General features: G+C 44.1%; 1 protein-coding gene across 2 annotated transcripts in view; it reads left to right on the top strand.

The window, feature by feature from the left end:
* Positions 1-12,132, top strand: part of CRYL1 (crystallin lambda 1) — a 73,643-nt gene that overhangs the window by 36,941 nt on the left and 24,570 nt on the right. The gene's annotated exons all lie outside the window — the stretch shown is intronic.

Genomic DNA, 12,132 nt, shown 5'->3' with positions numbered 1-12,132 from the left:
AGCCGTTAGTGTATTAATCGTTTAAAATTCGACGTCGGATTATCCCACCATCTGAATCATATCTGAGTCTGATTCTAATGATCACTTTGTCTCCTGGGTGTGCACTTTTTTGTAGCTTCACAATTTTTTGTTTTGGAAAGTCAGACATCCTGAGTAGGACGGTAGATCTATGCCTGGGATTTGGTCTTTCCTCCTGTGAGGCTTTTGTGTTTTTTTAACATCTTTATTGGAGTATAATTGCTTTACAACGGTGTGTTCGTTTCTGCTTTATAACAAAGTGAATCAGTTATACATATACATATGTCACCATATCTCCTCCCTCTTGTGTCTCCCTCCCACCCTCCCTATCCCACCCCTCTAGGTGGTCACAAAGCACCGAGCTGATCTCCCTGTGCTATGCGGCTGCTTCCCACTAGCTGTCTACCTCACGTTTGGTCGCGTATATATGTCCATGCCACTCTCTCGCTTTGTCACAGCTCACCCTTCCCCCTCCCCATATCCTCAAGGCCATTCTCTAGTAGGTCTGTGTCTTTATTTCTGTCCTGCCCCTAGGTTCTTCATGACATTTTTTTCCCTTAAATTCCATATATATGTGTTAGCATGCGGTATCTGTTTTTCTCTTTCTGACTTACTTCACTCTGTGTGACAGACTCTAGGTCCATCCACCTCATTACAAACAGGCTTTTATTGTGAGGATTTGAGCTAATCTAGTCAGGAGTTGGGCAAGCTTTAAGGTTTTTAAATTGCTATAGTCACCCTTGGCGCATACAGGTTTCAAATTCCTTTAGCAATACCTTGTGTTTAAGATGAGGACTGCTGGCCAGAGGGCTTTTCCCTCAATATCGTTAAGTCTTCCCTTTGCACTGCCCTCAGAGAGGATCTCTTTCCATGTTCCTGCCCTGTCCCTTCCCAGAAGTATTCTTCTGTTACTCGTTACTTAATCCTTGCTAGCCTGGGGAAGGGTCTTTCCTTGGGGCTCTGATAAGCCTTAGTTTCAGGCAGGCACTGTGTCCCTGGGGCTTGGGGATGGGAGGTAGGGTGGAGGGGAGAGATAAGGGGGGACCTAGCATGCATTCCTTTTCCTCCCCCAGGGATAAGGGTTTTTATTTCAGTTCCCTTCCCCCACCTACAGTGGGTTTTCAGTAATGGTAGGTTTTTTGTGCTTTTGTCTCCAGTCATTTCAGTGAATTAAGATGTATTTGTATCACATATTGAATGAGTCAGATGTTGAACCACAATTGTTCCCGATTATTCCCTTAGAGTTTTCTTGTTGACATTTGGACTTTGAGAACTTTATGTCTGAGACGGGTCCTAAGTATTGGAAAATTAGTGGGCCTCATTGTGTCCTTGCCGGGGTGTCTGTCTGCGCTGGGAGTAACATCGTCAATCTGCTCTCAGCACCAGAAGCTGTTATAACATGAACAGAAAATTTCAGCCACAGGTTACTCTTTTTGGCATATATGTAGACTTACAAGAAATGATTGCTGAAAATTTAAACACTAAATTATAAAATGGTTTTGCCACAAGAGAAGGACTTTTTTTTAGTACTTAGCAAGCAATATTTTAATATTTTAAAATATTTAATATTTTAATATCACAGGAGTACCAAGGAATTTCCCTGACACTGTTGTTGGATTAACCAATGGGCAGGTGTGCGCGTTATTTAACGCTCAGTTAAAGCTGAGCCTGCCTTTGAGCTGGCCTTGGAGGTCTTTAGCCAAGACCTTGCTTCAGTTAACGGAGTGGCGCGACACACAAAGCTGTGCTCCACTGCCGAAGCCACACAGGGTGTACAAGGTTAGATGTTTCTGTGGCACAGGTGGCTGCGTAAGACGAGGGCAAGCCCCCCGCGCAGCGCTCTGACTGTCCTCACGTCCTTGCATCTGCACGCAGAGGGGGTCTTGCTTGATGAAGAGGTGGTCTCCTCAGTGAGCAGAAAGGGAAAACTAGCCAGGTCAGCGAATCAGCTGATGACCAGTGGGTAACAGAGCTGCAGACAGCTTCTCCTTGGTTCTTTTTTTTTTTTTTAAATATTATCAGTATTCAATTTAATATTAATTTTCTTAATCTTCAATATTAATATTCTTATTATTCAATTAAGAATAATAAAAATAACAGTGTTATGTTACCTTCCATTATTCCATCATTTCTTCTGTAACGCGCTTCCCTTTTTTATGTAAATTACTCCTCGGTTCTTAAAATAGAACTCATCCCCTTTTAATTTAAGGCTCTGACTCAGGGCTTCAGAAGTTTCTGTTTTGTTTTTTAAATCAGGAAGGATTGCAGTTTTGTTAATCCAGAGGCTCTGAGTAAACGCACACCTGTTGGTGGGGTATGTGTTCTCATCAACTGTTTTGCCAGATGAGTAAACCATTGGGGGTGTTGGTGCTTGTGCAACCCTTTAAGGTCTGCAGTGGGGAGGGGACTTTTCCTTTCTTAGACAAGAGGTATAGGACTGATACAGAATTTTAATGGATTCTTAAAGTCATCCTTGGGCCAACACTCTTTATTGTGAGACTCGTTACCTTTTTTTCTTTTCAGTGCACATGGGAAAAGAGACCAGAAAACAGTTTTTCTTGGTTACATGGGGACCTGGCTGCGGGGAGATGATTCCCCATGGGTCTTGTGTTTCTGCACATCCTGTGAGCAGAGGCACCGACTGCCCTTTCATTCTAGACTAGCTTTTCACGGATGCTCGAATAACTCACAGCCTTGGAAGACAGGGAGAGTGTCTCCCTCTAGAGTAAAGGGCCACTTTGCCGTCTCCCCCTGGGGCATAGGTCGGTCAACTTGCTTGTAGTCAGTCATAAAGGATTTATGTTCCCTAAGCTGTGACACAAACCCAGGATCCACTTGGGTCCCTTTGCATCACCCCTGTGGGACTTGAGGGCGATGTGAACATGAAGCTCGTGCTGCCCGATATCCTGTCAGTAACAGTCTTTTGTCTCTGACCAAAGAGTGTTGTGTCTTCTAAGAGCATCTGTGAAACTGTGGCAGGTTAACTTGTTAGCCTGCAAGCAGCAAAAATCTCAGACTCTTTATACTTCCTGACACCGTCCTTAAACATTGCCCTGCCTTAAAACTAATATAAAAAACTCGAAAAATAGAGGAAAAAAATCACTTTTAAGGCCATCACTCTAAGATTATAATCTTAATAATATTTTATGTACATCTTTCCAAATACATATTTCAACATAACTTTAATCTTACTGTAATACAAAATCATATCCTGCTTTCAATAATCAACACTCTTCTGCATATAAAGTAGTTCATTGTAATTGTAGACATTAGAAAACTTGGAAAATGCCTATTGCCCAGCGATGGGGTCCCTATCACTATTTTCTGTATTTCCTTCCCATATTTTATGTATATTTATTATAAAGTTATAAGAAAGAATATTACACTCTTTATTCACCTAGCATCACGTCTGGTGTACTTTCCTATTTCATCAAATACTGAAGAATAGTCTTGCTTGCTTTAATGATTATAGCATCGCATTCTTTGGAGGTCCTTTTATCATAATCATTTTACAATAATTTTTAAAATCAATTTTGGAAATTCATTATCTATTTCTATATTGCTTCTGCCTCTCTGTGTCTCTATTTCTTTGTACCCCGCCTCCCTTCTTCTGGGACTATACTTACCTGTATGTTAGAACTTTTCAGCATCTCCACATGCTTTCCTTGTGTTCTTTGCTGTACTTTCCATCCCTTTGTCTCTCAGTACTTCAGTCTGGGTATTTTATCCTGACGTACCTTCCAAGCTATTATTTCTTTATCTAAGTCTCACCTGCTTTTAAGTCTATCTTTTAAAGTTTTTAATTGTATTTTTCAGTTGAATTTCCATTTGATTCTTTGTATAGCTTCTAGTTATATGGTAAAATTATTTAATATCTCTTAGTTCCTTAAACATTACTTACAGCTATTCTCATGTCTGATAGCAGGACTCTCCGGCTGTCCTGTGGGTCTGTTTCTAAAGCCTGTGTTCTCTCTTGGCTTCCAGTCCAGGCTCCTCCATCTGTTTTGTTTTGTTTGTGAGACATTGTTATGAAACGCTAAGGCTCTGCCTGAGGCTCTTTCCTGCAGAGGAGCTTCCCTGGAAGAAAGCCAGGCTGGGGGCACAGGTCCCTAATTTAGTCGTGGATTGGGATGAATTGAGGCGTGTGAAGGCTGGTCCCTGTTCCTTCCAGGGTACAGCCCTTGAGGGTCCGAGCTACAAGTCCTGGCAGTTACAGCCTTGGGAGCTGATTTTCCCTCATCGCTGCAAAAAGCTGCAAAAAGCTCTGCTTATCTCTGCAGGCATTTTGTCTGTGCTTCTGCAAAACACAGGTACCTTGAGGATGAAGGTGGAGTCAAGTGTTAGGCTCGTAGCTCTGCTTCCCCTTTGACCTGAGCCTTGGCCCCGCGGTTCCTCAATGCTTTGGTTGCTTCCCAGTAACTTCAAACTGATTTTTAAAATAATACATTTTCAGCTTTTTAAAAGTTGTTCTCAGCAGGAGGGCTTGTCCAAGCAGTGCAGCCTACCGTGGCCAAAGTGGAACAGTCTCCACAGCTCAGTTGTTGCACATCCCCTGCTGTGCAGTGCTGGCCCTGGGGTGTGGTGGTAAATGAGACCTTTTGGAGGCCAGATGGGAACATTTTAATGTTCCTTCTGTTATTATGTGTGTGTTTTTTCTCCAGTAATTCCACTTAAGAGCAGTTTGTGATACTACATTAGTATTCTGACTTCGACCGGATGGCACTGGGAGTGTCTGTCTGTCCTCAAGGCAAGTGGACAGGCATGGCCCGCTGGTGTGGTGCCTTTGTGTCGTTCTCCTTGCTTTTTTTTTTTCTTCGTTACGCGGGCCTCTCACTGCTGTGGCCTCTCCCGTTGCGGAGCACAGGCTCCGGATGCGCAGGCTCAGCAGCCATGGCTCATGGGCCCAGCTGCTCCGCGGCATGTGGGATCTTCCCGGACCGGGGCATGAACCCGTGTCCCCTGCATCGGCAGGCGGACTCTCAACCACTGTGCCACCAGGGAAGCCCTCTGCTTGCTTTTTTGTTACAGCACCTTGCCTGCTCTCTTATGGCTACGTGCATCTATGTTCCCCACCAGCACTTGTGCTTCTTGAAAAGCAAGGACTGCATCTTCTTCTGTTTCTTGGCAAAGTTCCTTGCATAGACTAGTTCCTCAGTAGAGTTGTGTTTAAATGCACACGTTAAAGCTAATGTTTCGTGACTTGTCCGTCAATTTCAGACTTCCATCTACCCAAGGTCACCTCAGTGGATCTACCTTTGCAAGATTCCCAAATACTTCTAGACCAGTACACAGCCACATACACCACGAGAGGCTTCAGTGGGACGTGGCGCAGCGTCCTGCTTTATACTGGGCGTGAGGCGGAAGTCATTGCATTGGATGCAGGCGAGAGACTTTTCTTCTATTAAAAAATGCCAGAGGTCATGCTTACAATGGAGAACTATCTGTGGGATTAGCAGCGTGGCTAGTAGCTGAATAAATGGGGGGAACGCCAGCAGGTAGTAGGCGTCATGCTTACGGGGCCCATCCACTGCACGTGTCCCACAGCTCCAGGAACAGCTAGTACTGCCCCATGGGCTGCACAAAGGCAGGAAATGTCCTGTGTTTGCTCTTCAGCCCACTTTAGACATTTCCTCTAAAGTAATGTGAGGCTAGAGGGCAGTAAATACGCATCCACTGAAGTTGTATTAAATTGATTAGCACGTTACAGAACTTGTCATTCATTACTTCGTTAATTGATTCAACAGGCGTTTACCGACTGCTCTTGGAGCTGGGGATATAGCCATAAACGAAAAGTAAGAATTCCTGCTCTCGTGGGACTTTCATCTTTGAATCCTGTTTTCCAGTACTGATGTTTTTAAAAATATAACCATTTTTAAAGTGACAGTTCAAAAGATGGGCAGTGTTCTCCTAATACTTTTATTTTCTCCTACATGTGAGGCAGCTTTTCTGAATGTAGGAATATACAGCTGCTCCTCCCCAGTCTTGGAGTTTGCACCATGTTTATTTGTATCCCAGTACACCCGGATGTGGTCAGATGGTTACTGGAGGAAACGGCTTTACTGCATCTTTAAGTATATAGCAGGTGTTTAGGAAAAATTTGTTGCTTACTGTTAGACTGCATTGCTGATTATAAATATTTTTTATCCCATAAATCTGATGTTTTAGAAACATTTTACAAGATAATGAGGCTCACTAAGGTAAACCTAGTGATCTTGTAGGCAGGGGACTGGAATTATGATGCTGCTTTTCTGTAGATCATTAGATTAATAGATTGTTAGGGTTCTTCTTTCTGTACTGGCAAGTTAATATATCAGCTGGCGCTAGAGAAGGGGACCAGATTAGATGAAGCATCCGTGTGACGATGGTCTGAGAAGGAGAAATAAATGTGAGTCGACTTTCCAGGCCGGTGATTGAAGCTGTGGGCCTGCGGAAGGTTTCCTAGGTGAGTGGAGGCCTGGGGCTGAGCGTGGAGACCTGTGCCCAGTGACTGGGCAGAGATGCTTCTCCAGAGGTTCGCCATGTTACCAGTCTTTATGGGACGAATTTGGGTATTGATTTCTGTTCTTATCTTTATTATGGTCTTTCTATTTTCTTTAGATTTATTCTGTTCTATTTCTGATTTCCTAAACTGGATTTTGGACTTACTTCTCAGAGCTGTTTTAGCTGAACTCACATACTTTGATGGGCAACATTTTATTGCTGCTCAATGCTAAGTATATTTTAATTTCCATTAGGATTTCATTTTGACCCATGAACTATCTGGAAGTTAGTTTTCAATTTTCCAAGTCTATTGGGTAATGTCTTGTTTGTGATTTCTGTCTTAAAGACGTTGTAATTAGAGAAAATGGCTCATGTGATATGAGTCCTTTGGATTACCGAAGCCTGCGTTGTAATTTAGTACGTTGGCACCGTTGATAAATGTTCTGTGTGTTTGGAAAGGATGTGTATTTTCTGCAGTTGGCTGCAAGGCTGTCCATGTCCAGTAGATCAAGCTTGTTACTTGTGTTTATTTCTCCCATGTGCTCCCTGAATTTTTGAATGCTTTTCCATAATAATTGAGAGAGGGGTATGGAAAGATCACAGCATATGGTAGGTCTGTCTGATTCTCCTTGATGACCTGTCAACTTTTGCCTTTCTGTGTGGCATTCTGGGTCCTTTCCTGGCCTCTGTTTTGTTCATTAATTTTCCCTTCAGCTGTGTTTATCCTGTTGCTTAACTTACTCAGTAACTTTATTTTTAATTCCAATTTCTAGATATTATACTTAGTGCTTTTCCAGATCATCCTGGTCTTTCCGGGTTTGATTCCTTTCTTATAGTTTTAATTAATTTAAACATACTTATTTTACTAGGCTCTCCTAGTTTTCAGTTACGCGAGGTTCTGTCCTTTGCTGTGTCCACGTGGTCTCGCGTGTTTACAGTTGTCGGTGGTTTGTTTTCTTCAGTGTGTCTTTACTTGTGAATCCGAGGAGAGGTGAGGCCTCTTCAGCAGGTGTGCCTCCAGGGTCTTCTTGAGTGTGTGTCTCCTGGTAGTATCATCACCAGCCTGGGAGAGATTTTTATGTAACTTTCTCAGCTTGTGAGTGTCCAGACCACATGTGTAGTATAATTTTGAAACCCAAACCTGGGTGAAATTCAGGGTCATGAATATGAATTCACATATTTGTTTTCCTCTCCCTCCACCCTGTGACCTTCCCAGCTGGAGCCCAGATCAAGACAAGCTCCCTGTCTTCTCCCTCAGCAGATGGGCTGTTTTTGGTTTAAACTAGTTGGCCAGTTCCTGAAGATATAGCCTTTTGAGGGTCTCGGCTGTATCACAGGGGCCCTGACTGCAGCTCCCTGAATCCTATGGCCTCTGGTTCGGCTCTTCCTGCGGTCATTTGAACGTCCTCCCTCCCCTGAGGGTCACAGGTCCCTCTAGTGCTGGCTGCTCTGCTTTTCCTTACGTTCCTGAGAGGTCAGCTGTCAGTTAGAAGGATGACTGCTTTTATGTGGAGTGATCCAGTCTGTGGAGGGAGGACTTTTAGGCCTCCTGGTCCCTCACATGACTGGAAGCAGGCGTCTCCCTCAGTTTACGGGAGAAGCTTTTATTAGCATACATACTCTTCTTCTTTAAGTTTTAAAATATTTAGCGTGAATTTGCCTGTGCACCTTTGTTTTCAGGGTTATGTACATTTTCTTGTTTTAACAGTTGTTGCGCTGCCAGTTGGAGGAATCTGAAGAGGGCCTATTTTTAGCTAAATTCTATTGTAGGCCACAGGTCAGTTTTCAGTAAACACACGCACAAACCCATAAACAGACGCATATATACATTTCTATTAACTATCTTTCTAAATTCACCTGTTGTCTTTTCTGACTGGGAGGTAAGATATTAGGACTGCAGGATGGAGGCAAGCCCAGCGCCTCGGTTTTGGGTGGCCTGGGACTGCGGGTGATGGAAGCAGTGAGCCCACCCTACTTTCCCGGACACTTCATGGTTTGGGATGGAGAGACTCACATTTAAGGACCAGAGGTGAGAGGTCATGGCTCTGTTACAGCATCTGGCAAGAAGCACGTGGCTTGGTGGCTTTCTGAATGTTTAGCAGGACAGGACGGGCAATCGTAATGCCGCTGTGATTCGTGTATGACCCCACGAGCTTATACTCACTTTATTTAGAAATGCTGTGAAACTATATGCTAATTGCAGGCTTATGGGGAATATTTTAAATTATAATATTTTCATGTCAAGCATTTTAACTTAATTGTAAATAAATGATTTCATAAAAGGTACAAAAAAAATCATTGGAATGAGGATGGAAATAGACATCGCATTAGGACAGCAGCTGATGCTGTGCCCCTCTGCCTGGCCTCCGTTCCCTGTGGTTACGTGAGGAAGGGCTCCTGTTTAAAGCGAACCAGTCATCCTGGTCATACTCACACCTAATCCCCAGGAAGTCACATTCCTCAGTACAGCCCACACTAGGTTTTGCTTTGGAAAGGTCTCTCTTGATTGGGTATGATTTGTTCTAGATTATTGTAGAACTCTGTTTAGGACTTATAATATGCTTTAAAAAAACTTTTATTTTTATTTATTTATTTTTTTTGCGGTACGCGGGCCTCTCACTGTTGTGGCCTCTCCCACTGCGGAGCACAGGCTCCGGACGCGCAGGCTCAGCGGCCATGGCTCACGGGCCCAGCCGCTCCGCGGCACGTGAGATCCTCCCGGACTGGGGCACGAACCCATGTCCCCCGCATCGGCAGGCAGACTCTCAACCACTGCGCCACCAGGGAAGCCCTTTATTTTGATTTTTTAGGAAAGATATGAGCCTCTGGTTAGGGCACAGTGCTGTTTATTGCCTGTGATATTGACAACTTGTACTTTTCCATTGTTTTTCTTTAACACATGCTATTTCTGCTAGAGCAAGGAGGTTTGTCTTTTTTTTCCTTGGTAATCGTGACATGCACCTCTTGAGAAGACTAGTCATAGCAGTCTCTTGATGTGACGGATTTTAGAGATTGTGCTCTTGCAAGAAATACTGAAAAGAAATTGGTGATGATTAAACAGGTTGAAGCAAGAGATTTAATTAGTGCTAAGAGACAGAACTTACAGTAGATCATGTCCATCTTCAAGCTGAGAATGAATTCCCTCTGCCATGATTACAATAGGATTTTAGTTCAAATTTCCTTTCTTCCCATGTCTTTGCTGATAAAATTGGCTAATAGAGCTTCTTTGCATGTAAAATACCTTAAGTACCAAAGTCTTCTAATTTAGTTTTTCTTTCTTTCTGGAAAGAACATTGAAGACTGCTTCCAGATATTTCGCATTAGCAAAGTAGATTTTCTAGCAACAGGATGCCTATCTAAAATGCCTGAATTGACTTTAAAAAATCAACTAAATTTCATTTTCCCCGTGAAAGTATTTGTTTTGGAAAACGCATACGGTTGCACAGCATGTGGGTAAAAACTTCAGCGTTGAGCTCTCGTCCAGCGCCTCCTTTGCCTGGGGCTCATCCAGTCCACTGACTCGTGGCCACGCCCCTTTTCCAAAACAGGCCTATGGGTCGGGTGCTGTCATTGGTGACTTTCACTGATAACAAAACACTAAAGTATATACGTTATTTACTTTAAAATTTCAAGTAAATGGGGGAGAACAAAAGGTTAGACCTATAATACCATCATTCAGTTTCTTCCTTTCAAGAATGGAAGGGAAAAGGGGTGTTTAAACGTAACCCCACCTTTTAAGTGTCTGAACCCCCCTTTTAAGTATCTTTTAAGTCACGCGTAAGCTCCCTTTGAGGCACCATTAATAGCTGTGATGCTTGGAAGGTTCCTTGGTGCTTTCCTTGTCCCCAGAGTTTTGATTGTCAGAACCTGAGCTTGTGGTTGTGCGTGAGAATATCACTTATTATGGGCTGCGTCTCTCTCCCACCTCAAAACAAACGAAACACAAATAGTTGCTTTGAAAATGCTGTCAGAGTTTAATTAAGCCAAGTCCAGCTAATTACCTTCAGCAGTGAGAGAAGTTTCACTCTGACACTTCCCATCTGGTGGCTTTCCCTAGACAGGCCCTTGAAAGACACCAGGAGCCCACCCGGGGATTCGCACCCGGCCGCGCTGCTGAGGTCAGGAGAGAGCGAGGTGTGTGTCTCTCGCTGTTTGCTGTCCTTCCCTGCTTCCCTCCCAGCCATCTGTGGGAACCCAGCGACTGCAGCCGCTCTCAGCTTTGTGATCCACCCAAGTGATGACGGTCCTGCGTAACAGTTTGCAGGCCCCCTTCCTCAGGCAAGCCATGAGTAACAGCAAGGAGATGAGCTCAAGGCTTGACAGGGACAGAGGCGTAACCCTGGCCCAGTACCTGGGACACAACTGGGTCACTATTAACAACAACAGCAATCAAACTTCAAGCAGATGCGCCGTTAAAACCCTTGCATAATTGTAGCAGGTTTGGGTTTCCTCTGGTTCAAGTGTTCTTGCCTCTTTGATAATCAAATGATCTGAAGAAAGGCATAGAATTTCAAGGGAGAATCTGCAGGACAGGCTCACAATGAGGCCATTCACGGGACTCTTTTATTAGCTTACACTGTATCTGCATCACGTTTAGCCCCTGGCGTTACTACAAGGCTCCATTTAAACTTAACCCAACTTGCAGACTTAACTGATCCAGGAATTACTCAATACAACCAGCCAGCTACTGTAGCTTTTCCCCTCTGATAAGGGGATGTAACACAATGGGCTTCACAGTTCTTAAATGACTCCGTTTTTTTCCCCCTGTCTTTGAGATGTGGTGCTTGTGTGACCTTTTGTTCTGAATAAAATTCCACATGGTTTGATTATATTTTTTAAAAGTACCAGCAGACACAGTATTGACTTCTTACCCTTAGAGGAGAACGTTTAAAATCTTGTAGATGGTCTAGAAATGGAATTCATGTCATAATATTTACACAGCTAATCTCACTATATTAGATATTATTAAACTTGAAAGTATTTTATTTTTGGGGGGTGATTCTGATAAAATTCCTGGTAGTACTTGTGCATTACACTTTGACTTTTGCACACTTCCGGTTATCTGCTGGTGTCTGTGCCGTTTCTGCTACCACAGTGCTGATAGACTCACCTGGGCACACTCGGCCAGTATGTGGAGGGGAAGCGGCTGGGGAGCCTGACCTCAGAGTGGGAGACCCTTGAGGATGGATTTGGTAGCAAACCACTGAGAGCACTGTCGGCCCCCGCTTTGGATCACACCTCAGAATAGTGGGTCTCAAACTTTAGTGAACAAAAGTCATCAGAAGTTTGGATAAAAATGCAGACGCCTCGATTCCACGCGCAGGGCGTCTGAATCGGTAGGTCTGGGATGAGGGCCTGAGAATTTGCATCTTTAGCAAGCACCAGTTGATTCTGTTATCTGACCCCACTGAGAACCATTCCCCCCGATTCACCAGGGATTGGGAGCTCAGGGACCCTCCTGGGGAGGCGTGACCCTGGTGGGATTTCCCCAGGGGGTGGCAGGCGGGAAGGTTGCTCTGGAATGTCCAGCCAGTATCCTCTTCTGTTCCGCCTCCTTCCACAGCAGGGCGGCACCCGCCGTGAGCACCGCGTTCCCAGGGACCTGCGTCACCCGTGGGCCTGTGCTTGGGTGTC

Source organism: Delphinus delphis, chromosome 18 (assembly GCF_949987515.2).
Source record: "Delphinus delphis chromosome 18, mDelDel1.2, whole genome shotgun sequence".
In the NCBI taxonomy this organism is placed as follows: Eukaryota; Metazoa; Chordata; class Mammalia; order Artiodactyla; family Delphinidae; genus Delphinus; species Delphinus delphis.
The sequence above is the reverse complement of the archived record's forward strand: the minus strand, read 5'-3'. Positions and strand labels throughout refer to the sequence as shown.